The 13,657-nt window shown below is 50.9% G+C and overlaps 1 protein-coding gene across 1 annotated transcript in view; it reads right to left on the reverse strand.

The window, feature by feature from the left end:
* LOC128723232 (ras-interacting protein RIP3) overlaps nucleotides 1–9,696 on the reverse strand; it is a 48,411-nt gene extending 38,715 nt beyond the window's left edge. Inside the window, exons 1-2 of the mRNA XM_053816950.1 lie at nucleotides 9,670–9,696; nucleotides 7,440–7,695 (exon numbers count right to left, since the gene is read on the reverse strand). The gene's annotated coding sequence lies outside the window, so the exon portion shown is untranslated. The remainder of the gene's footprint in view (nucleotides 1–7,439; nucleotides 7,696–9,669) is intronic.
* Nucleotides 9,697–13,657: the final 3,961 nt, after the last annotated feature.

A 13,657-nucleotide genomic window follows, 5' to 3' on the forward strand; every position in this document is an offset into this window, starting at 1 on the left:
TTGGGAAGTGATTTTTTTTTGTTTTTCACCGTACTTCATCGAACCCACTATGGTACTGGATTATTTCTCAAAAAGCGAACCATTTTTCAATCCTCCTCCTGCCAGCGAGCTCGATTGTCGAGTCCGGTGTTTGATGTCCGTGGCGGGTTTTTTTTCCACCAGATCGTGTGAGGGATTTTGCAACGATCGGGATCAATTTATCACGATCGAAATACCATTCCGCTTCGAACGGAGCAGTTGGAACCGTGCCCGTACCGAACCGCACCGGACAGTGTCGTAAATATCGGGCGTAATCATGCTTTAATGTTTTAATTTATGACGATGTGCCGCGGAAAGCGGAACCGTAATTTATGATGATGTGTGGAGTCAACAAAGTTATGTGCGAATCCTGGTGCGGATGGAGCGCGTTTGTGTACGCCCGGAAAAGCGAACACGCGCGGCACAGCAAAAACGTGCGAGCTAATTCCGCTGAGTGGTGTCGTGCAAAAAGAAGGAGAAGAAGTTTAGTGAGCCAAAAAAAAATGCTTGAAATTTTAATCAGATTTGGGGAAACGCGCCGAAGCCGATGAATTATTTCGTGCCGTGTTGTAATGCGCCCGCAGAAGCTGACCAGCAAAGCTGGCAAAAATCAGCCTCCAATGGTACGGGATAGCGAACAGGCTACGAACAGTGGGTAGAAAGAAACGCCAGCTCCTTGTCGTCGTCGTGCGAACGAAACACGGGGAATCGCACGGGCGCGCGTCGATTGGCAATGGTTTCACCGAACGAGCATAAATTATGTCCCGGTGGAAAATTAGATAATTTATCATCATTAATAACGCATTCGTTATTATACTAATGTGCGTACGGCTATGTCGACCTGCTGCTATTTCCTTCATCGCTTCCTTCCACGACACAGGGACACCGCACAACGGTGCGTTTTTGTGAGCTAAAAAAGCAAAAGCCGTTGCTCCCGAGGATCGCTCTTCCAGCAAAAAAAAATGCATGCAAAAAAGCCGAGCCATTCGTTCGAAACCAAGGAACGATAGAAAGACCCCTTTTTCACGCGAACCAGAATCAATTTCTCCCACACGCATCTGTGGCTTTCCGGGCACCGGAGATGGAGTTTAAGCCACCGCATCATGCATACACAAGCCAGGCCGATAAAGACCCAGCTCCGGTCGGGCAGGATGATGGCCCCATCGCCGGAGGTAAGAATGACCGCGTTGTGATGAAATGGATCGTACGGTGAGCCAAAAAAAAATACAAGAGCTACCTCCTCGGGTCCATTTTTCTCCACCATCATCGTGGATGGCCACGGGCAAAAGAAACTGGGCCACATGCAGGCATATCGGAGGCCAAATGGAGAGAACTTGTCGCCTGCCAGTTCCGAAATGCCATCAGTCGTTCGGGAAAGTCCATTCGATGGGTGTAGTTTTCCAGGGCGCACTCAAAGTGCTTTTCTTGTTCGCTTTCAAACGCACCCGCCCGGGCACCATCTGGGGACTTGTTTTTGTGACCATGACGGTCTCAGTGACGGCATTTAGTGCGCTTCCCAAAAAAAAGAAGAAGAAAAAAACGGAAGAAGGCGAGCCTTGGCAAGTAAAAAAAAAACTGCAACCACAGAGGACCCGTATTCGTCTGCATAAAGCGTGTGTGTACGCTCCATTGAAGCCGTTAGGTGATTGGAGCCTTTCCGTTATCCTTGTCCCGGGAAAAGGAGGCCACCCACATCCCCTCTCCCTCCTGGTGACCATTATCAGAGCGCCATCGGTTCCGTTCGGTGCCACATGCTAACAAGCGCCACCATCGCTTGCCGTTAAGAAGTGTCAGTTAGCATCCTTGACGCCAGCGCCAACGTGACTGTGCATCTTGACGATGCACGATCATGGTCACGTACCGTTAGGGGACGTACTCGAGATAAGGAGACAAAGGCAGCCGGGTTTCGGTTAGTGTTCTGGTTTTGGCACCGGAAGCGGGCTCCGAGTCGGTTAAAGTGATTTAGAGCGCAACCCATTTGCAAGTACCCCATCGCATCCGGGGAAACGTCGGTTTTCCCATTGCAATCGTGCCACAAGGACACTAGGGGGTGGGGGGCAAGGACCTTCACATGCACCGAACGTTCAAGCGCAAGAACTCGTTCGTTTCGGCAGCTTCGGGAAGGAAAATTTGGTTAAAATAAATGTGGAACTGTCTCCGGCAAACGAATGCGCCCCAAAAACCGCCATCATTTCTTCCCCCATTTAATGGAGTGCTGGAGTTTTGTGTGGGTGTGTGTGTGTTTTTTTTGCTCTCCCACTCTTGTGCCGAGTGTGTTTGGTGGAAAAGTTGCGCAAGAAGGTTGTCCTCTTTTGCCAAGCCACGCGTTTCCGAGTGCTTCCAATGATCATAAATAAACCCACCCTCGGCGCGTTCCACGGTCGGCGGTTTAACTCCTTCCGAGCCGCGGGCATCGAAGGAAGATCGGATAAAGTTTTCCATTTCCGAATCGATTGCAATCGCCACCACCCGGAGCGGTTCACCCGAACGGTGATTAATTGAAGAGGTGAATAAATTTATTGTTCACTTCAAAGAAGTGCGCCCATACCTTGCGTCTCACGCTGATAGTGCTTTCTTCACAGCCCGCCACCAGACTCCAGGCGTGACGATGATGATGAGTTTCTTATCTTGTTGCAAGTGTCGGTGGAAAACCACCACCCGCCAGCCCTGGCCGTGGTCGCGCTTACAATGCTCTCACCGTCTTACCTGCAAAGATATTAATGGAAGAATTTTAATAAATGATCTGTCACTTCCATTTCAGTCACGAGAATTGCGAAAGATGGCGCGGATTGGCGAAACACCCGGCTGCCGTGGGGACCGATGAGGCTGCGGGGATCTTTTCCACTTTGATGGAGCACTCTTCAGCAGCTCATTTAGTATGCACCCTTCACGCGAATGGCCACAAATGGGGGGCGAAGATACGCCACCCTACGCCAGACAAGACTCGCAACAAATCGATGGCGAAGTAAACAAAGGGGCCCCGTTAGCACAATATTTAATGCTTCACCGGCCAAACCGTGGGTCTCTTTGGTGGAAAACTGATGGCGAAAGATGGCCACCATTTATCGACCGCTGGTGGCCAACTTTGCGTGGGCATGGGACGAGCGATGGGATGAAATAATTCGTCGTCTGGTCGGTTGTGTCGCATGTATGAAGTCTTGAACCACCGTGAACCTGAGCCCCGGGCATTCGACGCGAGACCAGCGCGGTTTGCTGGCAACCGTCTGCTTTTTGGCACAGTCCACTTTACGGCGCAACTTTTCCCAGCAGAGCTTTAGCCGGGATGGCTCGTGGATGCTTAAACTTTGCACCATGCACCATGTACACGAACGGGGCGGAAAAACATCGAGCCTCGCAAGTGGAACAAACAGCATCACAACGGAAAAAAGAGCCCCACGACCGGACCTGGGATGGCTTTAAAAACATAAAGCCATAAAAGCGCCTCGCCAGCATCCACTGGAGATAGCAAGGAGAAGCAGAATGAAACCAAAAAGCCACAACACCCAGATCCCACTTTTATAACCATCACACACTTTGGCTAAGGAGGAGGATTTTTTTTCCTGCTCGGTCGAGTTATGGCCGCCCCGAAAAGGACAAAAACAAAACTGGGCCGCCACGGCCATCGCCCCGGGGGTCGAGCGATGTGTGAGTCTCGGAACATGGCCAGAGCGCTGGAGCGAGCAACTTCAAAACCGAGCCACGAGATTAAGGACGGCCAGATCAAAGCAATCGTCCAAGCGCTCAAGGGGTTCTTTTCGCGGCATGCTAGATGGAGTGAACGAGTGAGAACGAGCTCGAGAGTGAGAGTGAGAGCGAGAGCTAGTACGATGAGCCAAGATTGCGTCTGGAGTGGATAAAACCCCGGGACGGATTGGTGGTGAAAAATGCACACCAAAAGACGAGCAAACGGAAACACACTTTTCCGACGCTGGCCAGAACGAGAAGGCACGCACACAAATGGAATGCAAGACAACAACAACAACGAAAAAACTACACTTTCTTCCCTCCGGTGGGGTGGAATAAATGAAATTGGAAGAGTCAGGCCAAAGTTTGCCGCGGGCTCAACTCGGCGGAAAACTCCACCCGAGAAAAACGCGCCGGTGACTGTGAGACGCCGTAACGGGCTCCCTCGAGCGGCGTGACGACGAGAAGACGCAGATAAAAAGCAACCAGGATCCTTCTGGTGCTGCTTACCCGCGCCCGACGAACAAGGGAAAGCGCACTAACGGAGGGAAATCTGCCACTCACCGTCTGCCATTTTTTTTCCTTTGCCAGCACCGATTTCCCGCTCTCGAGCTCGCGGCAATAACGGATGACTTATTGTGCCTCATTGATGCGCAGAACATATGCTAATGCCGCGAGGGAGCCAGACTGGGCGGGTAACACGTTAAGCTGCGTGGCTTTATTTTCACCCGCTCGTCCGCTTCTGCAATATCATGGTAATTTTCCACCCACCCCATCCCCGAGGGTGAAAAGCGAATAATTTTCGAAAAGGCATCGCGCGTTCGCTCCGTTAAAACCGTTCCTAATCCCACCCGCGCGTAGGGTCTCGATGGGCACGGATGCTAAGCCTAATGTGGTTTCGCATTTGCAGAACGACGAACCAATTGCTGGGGCTTTTCCGAGGTGGGTCGGGTGTCGGTTTACGTCGCCCTTCTGAAATGGGATTCGAATTAACTTTGGAACGTAAACAAAAAACCAGAAAACACTGGCCGCATTTTGTCGCGATCGAGGGGCACGGTTAGAAATTAAAGCTACGACGGGTTGAATACTACGAAAAAAGGATACCGCCGCGAAGGCAGCCTTATCAGCCACGGCTTCAACCAACGACAAGTTGGCTCGTTCTTATCGTGCAAACCGATCTCGAACGCTCCGAGCGCCGGCGTGTCCTTAGACGGGGGATAACCTTTGCCAAATCTCGCCTCAAAGGCTCGTTACGGTGGAGCTTGAGGCCGAAAAGTTTTTCCCCACCAACAAAAAAAGCCGCGTTGGAAAGGATGAAAGTGGTTATAAAATATTGAACATTCCGCCAACGGATTTCATAAGCTTTCTTTGCCACTTTTGTCCGTCGTCTTGCGCCGGTGTCTTGCGTTTGAAAAACCCCTTCTGTCTCTCTCTCTTTCGCTTTCGTTGTGCTGTCATGGTTCGGAAAAATGGAACCAAAAAAAGCCTCCTTCAGTTGAGGCAAATGTCAAATGACGTCATGAACGAAAGCCGAAATATTCGTGACGTTCAGAAGATTGAAAATCGAGGCGCACTTTTCGTGAGGACGAAATTGCGCCACTGCCGTCACTCGAATCGAGCTGGAATAATTTTATTGAAGCCGATCCGATGCCACCACCCGCAAAGCGTCTTCGCCTTCGCGTGTCCTGGAAAATGAACGAATTTTCCCCACCGGCGTTGGCTTGGGTGGCCTCTTCGTGGGCACGTGGGTTTGTGCTTGAAATCCGATGCCAGTTTCCTCCACTCAGACAGGCGGCTTGGCATGGATTAATTTCGCTTTTCCAGCTGGGCCCCGGGAAAATAACCCCCTTCCCCACGGGTAGCTTAAAGGAAGTGTTGGCCCACACTCTTGCCTATTTGTCACCCGACGGGACTCGGGAAAACCTCTTCCACAGGCGCGTGTGTTTGAAGACAATCGAGCGTCAGATTTCGTTCAAGCTTCCCGGCGTTCCTAGCCAACGAGACGACGGGCCCTTTTGCTTCGAAGGATGCTTGGCCAGATGAGCTCGCACACCCGTTTCACGATGCCGTGTGCCATCGAATGGGAGAGTGTGAAAAGATAAACTACACTTAATGCCTTCTTCACCGGAAGCGTCTTCGCGCGAGCGATTGCCTCAAGCAGTCCCCGGTGGATTACGTCTACTCGCCGTACTCGTGGAAGACTCCTGTCCCGAGTCCCGCTTCGTCGAATCGATTTTATGGACAATGGCCACCATGAGCGAAACGGACACGGACCAACGCAGGACGATCGGTCTTATCGGAAGCGTTCAATCGGCGTTTTCCCTCGACGCTTGCCGACACATTCGCCTCGCCTTTCTAGTTCGGTTTCGATTCCGGGTGGTAGTTCAGATTCGGTTCGTCTCCACACCCACCCATCCACCCCACTCAATTCCCTCCACCCCCCGGGTTTCCAGGGGTGAGTTTTCTTCCAACCATGCTCTCGGCCGGGCGAAGAAAAAGGGGTAGTTTTTGAAGTGGCTCGATTCGAAAAGCTAATCAGATTTATTGCTTCCCTGCGGCCCTTGTGACCCGTCAGTCGACCCCTCCCCCGTGTTCTCGAAGGACACACTTCAGAGCCACCAGAGTCAGCCGGCGTTAGGCCCGTTCCGGCGTTGCGTCGAGTGAAATTGAAATCGAAATATTGATCCCACTTCGGTGCCCCTTCGGTGGCGATGCAACCGGAAGGGTCAAGAAAAAGATTCTAATCTCGAAGTGGAAAAACCTCTCCCACCGAAGAGCTCGCACCGACCCGTAACCCCTCCCAGGGGGCGCCCTTTTCGCCCCGGGACAGATGCCACCCGGACGGAAGGACGGATCGGAAAACGTCTTTTTGATTAAAGATCCTGCATGCGATTAACTATTCATCACGTTTGCGATGGCGCAAATATTGACTGCTAACTAAAGAAGGGTAGAGGTAGGGGAGCTCAATTTTCGACACGATCATGGCGAGGACGTTATCCTGACACACGGCCCAACACACACATATGCTGGCAATACTTATTCGAGTCTTTCGCACAGCGCGTTAAACCAGGTCGAGTAAATCTCCCACTGAGTCGGAGTTGAGCCCGGGAAAGGGATTTCCGCCTTTTGGTGCGCAAGCTCCCCATTCCGTTGGGGGAGTAGCATCCAAAATGGCGTCCGATGGGTCGCGTTTGTGTTCGGTGGAGAAATTTACGGTACCACAAGGCTCGTAAAATTAGCCACCGATTAATTCCGCGTTTCGGTGCAACTGGGGGATGATTTTTTTTTCAACTCCTTTGAACCCCTGGTAAGCCCAAAAGTAGGTGCCACACATAAACGCGTCTTTCTTTTGGAGGTTCTACCACCCCCGGTAAGCCTACACGCCCGCAAGAGATAAGAGAGAGAGAGAGAGAGAGAGTGAGAGCGAGAGAGAGAGAGATAGTATAGAAACAAGGAGATCGTTGACGTCCATAAAACACATTTTATGGCCTGCTGTATATTTATTAACACCCAACCCAAGGATGCCGTGGCCGGTTTTTCATCCCGCGCGGGCGTCAATCTGTGCGGGCGTTTTTTTTTGTCATCGCCCCCGCTACGAGTCTCTTTCTTCTCACCATCGATTCGAAAAATGGAAAGCGCCAAGGTACGAGCGAAAGGCCCACAAACAGGTCCAACGGAAGACCCACGGTCCCGCCCGGACGAGGAGAAGAATTTTGACATTTATCCTTTCGGCTTACCTTCGTTTTTCGATTCCTTCTGCTCGTTCCGATGTGCTGCGCGATAAGAACGTCGTACAAACGGCAAGATGAACGATGAATCAACACCAACGGCCCTTCCGGTGGAAAGGTCAGCCTACAATAACTTCGCTTCGCTGCGGTGGAAAAGCACACTTGCAAGTTTATCGTTCACGGGAAACACACGGTTACGGTTGGCTTTTTTTATTTATTCAGTCACACTTTTGTAACACAACAGATTGAACCACCGGAGCAATTGCTGAAAGTAGAGAAACCATTAGCTACCAGTACCAACCGCGGCCGGATTGTCACTGACGTCGTTCCGGCGCGATCGCAGCCATTTTATCCGACTGATGCGCCATCACAAATTTCACCAGGAGGGGCTCCCGAATTTGGCTCAAATTTACCGCAACGCATCACTGCGCCGGGAGCTGTAGTGCGTTCGTGATTTAATGGGATAGTTAGGTGCTCTGGTTGTTTTACGCCGTTGTCATCGTTACCATCGCGGAGAAATGCATACGTGATGGGTCTGTGAAGCGATTATTGCGCCGTCTGGTGGCGTTGCGCTGCGCCATACTGAGTCAGCCTGATTAAGCTTGTTCGTTCGCTTACTCGCTTTCTAATCGCAAAACGGCATGTCGAGTATGTCGCTTCGCCACAATTGCTTCCGACTCGATGTGACCGGATTGAGCTGGGTTATATATATATATATATTTTTTACTTCTTTATGGGCAAAACGTCAGCCTCAGAGCTGGTGGCACCAAGGCGAAACCAGTCCACCACGTATCAATCTGCACTGCGTGCTCTTATCACGCTTTGTGTTGGGTAGAAAGAAAGCAGAGCAAATACATGTGTACGAACGAACCCATCTAGAAACCGTTACCATGACCGGGATGGGGTCCTGAAGACCAGCAGGGAACCATCTAACACATCAGAACACACATACACACACCAGTGTTTGCGTTCTTCCCTTCCCGGTTAGTCAATTTTCTCCATTGACATTAATACACCCAATTAATGGACCGTTCACGGGATGTGGAATGGTTGCGACCTACTCGCCAGGCCGTTGGGCGACATCGGTGAGTTGAGTTTTCCATTTTCTTCATCTTCACGCAACCACCACCGGGACAGGGAGTCCGGGACAGTCGATTAGGTTGGACGGACTGCTCGCCAGAGGCAACCATTCAATTGAGTGTATTTATCCCTGGGTGGGGTGAGCCAGCGATGCTGATCAGCGGTCAATGGCACCCGTTTCCATCACCCCATGGGGTCTCAGGGAAGCTTACACTAAGAAGAACCTGATGAAGCAACATTAAGACATGGCGAGGCACACTTAAGCTAAAAAAAGCCCTTTCGCGACACCAAAAAATGGTCCATTCTATCGCCGATTGCCATCGATTCGACGCCCAGCCCATTCCAGAACCCGGAACGGGACCAAACGAACGAACGAACGTCGCAGCATCCGTGGCATAGAATTTATGTGCGTTTATGCTTTCGACTGTTTTTCTTGCCCTTTTTGCCACTTCACTCGTTCTTGGGTTTTGCGGTGTTTTTTCTGCGCTCCGCTTTGTGGCACATTCGCGCTTATTTACACACCAGCACACACATACACACACGCGCGCGCACCCGTACACTTCACATCCAGCATCCGACCACCCCCTCGCCACCCCTTTTCGTGCCCAGCATCACTCTTCCCCGGGGAATCTCGAAACCCGCGAAGGAAAAGGAAATACAGCATCGCCGCCAGGCCAATTCTATCTCCGTACGTGGTAGGGGCAAAACGACTCGGGCCCTCCACGGGCGGCCATTTAAAGGCCCGTTGTTTAACCTGCTTCATCCGGATACTCTCGTGTCCCGTGATTGCGTCCCTCGGCTCGCATGAATCCCGTTTGCAAAATGTTGCCTTAGCGTTCGCGATGCCACAAATCGCGCGTCTTCCATCTAGCGTAAGAAGCATGAGGTTCTTTCCCTTTGCGCCGCTTTTTTCTTCACATTCACGCACACGTACACACACACACGCACGAAGGCACGCTTCTGAAGTAGCGAGCGAAAAAAAAGAGTAAAGAAACTATCACTTCGCTGGCCAGCCAGATCTCCGAGATGGTTTTCTTAAGCGTTCTTAGCGTCCACGGTTCGAGAGGTGCAGAATTCTTCAACTTTAACTGGGCACAAGCTTAAGGGTGAAATGGGTGTAACCGCCCGTGTTGGGAGGAGTGGGAGGGCAGTTTCTTACAGCAGCCAGAAGGCAGATATCCTCCAACGACAGCGACACGCAGACCGACCCAACGGACAGGACGAAGATATCTCACTCACTGAATCGGGCTATGCTGGCAATAAGTATGCTCGCGTCGGAAGCCCGTCACCGCGGATCCGTCGTGGGAGGGATAGCTGAGAGAGCGAGAGAGTGCGAGTGCGCGAGAGAGCTCAAACTCTCCCGCGCGCACTATGCACGGATGGCGAGTAGGCCATGATTTGTGGCAAAAAATGGTGGCCGCGTGTTTTCACAACAGTTTTTCTCAACGAGTTTTTGACGTGTCTAATGACTGGTATTATTGCACCAGTTTTCACACACTATTAGGAAATTGTAATAACTCTCTGGCTAAGGACGACTTGCTTCCAATGTCGGTGCAATAAGGATCCTTTGCGTTAATAACAGTCGGGAAAATTATTGGTTTCTTGAACAATTACCGGTGGAAAAACAAGAAAATCCCAAACGAAGTGTTTCTGAAATAAATCAACAGAAAATTGTGCGTGTCCTTCATCCATAGTGCGACTAGATTGCTCGCGAGCTGGTCGATCGCCAGTCGAGAGAAAGAGAGAACACTCAACGCAGCAGTAACGAGAAAAGCCCATCACCCAATGCGTGAGAGACGCCCTTTTTTGCACTCTACAGCATCCAGTGCGAGTGAGACCGACCACTCACTCTCCCAGCGCGAGAAAGAGATAGAACAGAACGTCTCAGTAAGGGCTTCCGTGGTTACTCTCAACCTCTCACTCTCTCTCTCTCTCTCTCGCTTCGGATTCTGCTTCCCGGAGAGATGCTCTGGAGGTGCGCGCTGGCCCGGGCTCGAAAGGCATCCGTCGAAAGCATAATTGACAGCCACCTTCCTCCCACGCGCCCTTTTTTATCTCGCCCACCACCTCACGGTCGGTGTAGGCGGTTATGTTGAAGCGCACCCCCCAAACGAAACCTACCAACAAGGGCACACGCGTGCTGCATGCCGCCTACGGCTGGCTACGGCTGGCATTAAATATTTAGCGATTTTGGCCGCTTCCGAAACCTGCAGCACCGGCAGCACGCGGCCACGGTTTGCGTCGTAGCGCCGCAGTGTGAAGGTTACGCGTGTTGGCTGCCATGGCCGTGGCCGGGGAGACATCGCTGAGAGCACACGGGAGACGTGTGCCTGTCTGGAGGTCCTTTTCCACGGTGGGGCCGGTTGTTAAACACGTGTTTGGGAAATGCGTACAAAACTGCCGGTGCTGCAACGGTTCAGGGTGGTGGTTTTTTTTTGTGTCTTGCTTGTCTTTCCATGCGCCCAGGTGGCTCATGCGGTGGCTATCGATTTAAAGTACGCTTTTTGAAAAGTGCAGATGATGGACGGAAAGCTAATCCAGTGGTCGTTTGCTTTTAAGCAACATACAAAGTTACGTTCCGAGTTTCCTCAGTATGTGGCTAAATGATTCTCGTTCTATAGTTACTTCCCTAGCAGGCCATGAGATTAAGCGAAGACATCCACGCTGAGCCGTTTGCGTTCTCTTCACGCTTTCTAAAACGACGTTCGACGAACGCAAACACCACAGCTCGCAGAGCGTGCTGGTAATAAGACAAACAAATAGAAAGAAAAACGCATCCAACACCGGGGCCATGTGGAATCGATTGCAGCTCGAGTAGGAAGCGATCGGTCCCAAAATAGAAATAAATCCCGTGCCCTTATCTGGCGGCTGTTGCTGCTCTGGGCTGCTAGGGACGGGACTGGGAATTAGAATGGGAACGAGCATAACCCCATCGGGCCAACAGAGTGCTCCGGTGGGGGTTGAACTCCGTAATCGAAACTACCTCACGGTCATTTGGTGGCAAATGAGCCGGCGAGCAGAGCGCATTACAGGAAGCGAATGAAATCAACATGTGGAAAAGCAGAGCCAGCCAACGATTCCGCTTTTTCGGGGAGAAATGCTTTCACTATAATTAAAACGAGTTAGACAACTGTTGAACCTTGATGAGGGCGCCTCGATGGGCAGACTTTAAACCCGTCCACTGTTTGGCAAACATTAGTTTGGGAACTAGTCAAACACCACTCGAAAACCACCCTCGGAGGGTAATCGTGTCGAGTAAAACTCAATTTAAGGATTAATTTATTTTCAGAACCGTACTCGGGCTGAGCTGCGAACGAGAGTACCTTCCAGCTTCACACTTCATCATGCCTATTAACGGACGGCGGCCAGTTGAAAGGAACGCCCTCCATCAGCGGACGCTTGATCCTTTCCCGACGCTGCACTGGCGCACTTGGAATCCAAATGTAATCCGGATCCGAACCACAAGACGAGCTCCAGTTGCGAGACGAACAATGGCCTGGTGGCACAGATGTGCGCGTGGTAGGTTCCACCAAGCGGCACAAGTTTTCCGCTAGTCAGGCGAGCTTTGGTGGTGAAAATGAACCGAAGGACGACGGCAACTAGAAGTCCATTCCGGGCACCGGTTTCCCGAGCTTCCACCGCCACGGGAAAATGACCGCCCGAAGAGGCCATTGTTGCAAAAGTTTGCACATTGTTGCGACCGTGTGGGAGCGTCTTATGAATTCTTGCCCGAAAAACCGGTGCCCTGGCCAATTCACTACACCGGGTGCCAGGCCGGGTGGAAAGTCGCTTGGCGCGGGCAAGCGCTCTTGACGAAAATTATGTTCGCATACTTACGGTGGTTCGCTTTCGAGCGCGACTCCTTACATTATCCTGCCACGGTGTACGGTGCGCTTCGCTCGAGTGCTCTCGCCTTGCGAGTTTTCCCGCCAGGATGCGGTGCTTTTCTGGGCCCAGGACACGCCATCACGGGATCGCCATCGAGCGTAACGCGCCCGTACGGTGAAGTGGAAACAAATTGCTGTAACATTAAAACCTTTCGGCATGTGCTGGTGGAAACGTGCGTGGTCACACACAAGCGCCGGGTGGGCCTATTGTGCCGTGTGGGGTTGGTGGAACCGTACGGGGATAAATTTGGGATGATTATTTAGCAATTAAACGTGTCCCCGCAGCTTGCCGTAAAGAATAACCTTGTTATGGGTTTTCCGGTGTGGCTGTTGGGTTTCGGTTACATTCGGAAAGAGAACGCAACTGAAGCGCGTCGAGAACACGCAGCGATAAATCGTTTGATAGGTGTTATCAATTGTTTATGGCACGCCGTGGTGGCCAAGGACAGCACATGTTTGTGCATGGTGATTTTCAGGGAAATTTATCTACAGGATAATCAAGATGTGAAATTTCAGGCCGAAATTAGTTAAGTTTAATGACAGGCAGAAGTTTTTGACTTGTGCGTATTATATGTCCCTGAAAATTTCACGATACTCCACGAAACGATTTGCGTGATATTTTAATAATGTACAACTATTTTTAGACCCCTGCCTATTTGTTCATTATTGCATGATAGCCTTTGATGTGCTAGCTGTGTAGAGATATGCTTTGGCTATGGTGATTAGTTTTATGCTTATGCTTTATCGATCGGAAAAGGTTAATTTTGGAGCGAGTGTGTCTGGGCAAGAAGAAAAACGAAGTGGGCTGTCATTGAAATTAATATATTGATGTCCCTTTTTTCGTTTTTCAGAAATTTTCAGAAAGCTTTTTTACACGTCAGCATTGAGATATAGAGCCCTCGCTTTAGATGTAGCAAATGTTTTGAGCTAAGACATGGCCTAATGAACTCTGAACTTTGATTAATCAATGTGTAATCTATCCACTCGCGTATCGTACCAAAGTGCACATTTACTTCATCTCGCGGAAGATCCTCGAACACAACTATTCACTGTTAACATCAATTAGCGGCCACACTTGAAGATGCTCCGCACTCTAAACTCGTCGAGAGCCAGATGCCGTTTTGTGAAAACCCACCCGACCGTTTTCCTAGCGCTCCATTCTATCGCAATTATACCCTACTTTGCTCGTCTCGGTTTCTGAGGTTTCCTGCTCGGATAATCACACGCCAGCAAGGATGGTACCATCTGAAGCGAGCATCA

Source organism: Anopheles nili, chromosome 3, assembly GCF_943737925.1.
Source record: "Anopheles nili chromosome 3, idAnoNiliSN_F5_01, whole genome shotgun sequence".
In the NCBI taxonomy this organism is placed as follows: Eukaryota; Metazoa; Arthropoda; class Insecta; order Diptera; family Culicidae; genus Anopheles; species Anopheles nili.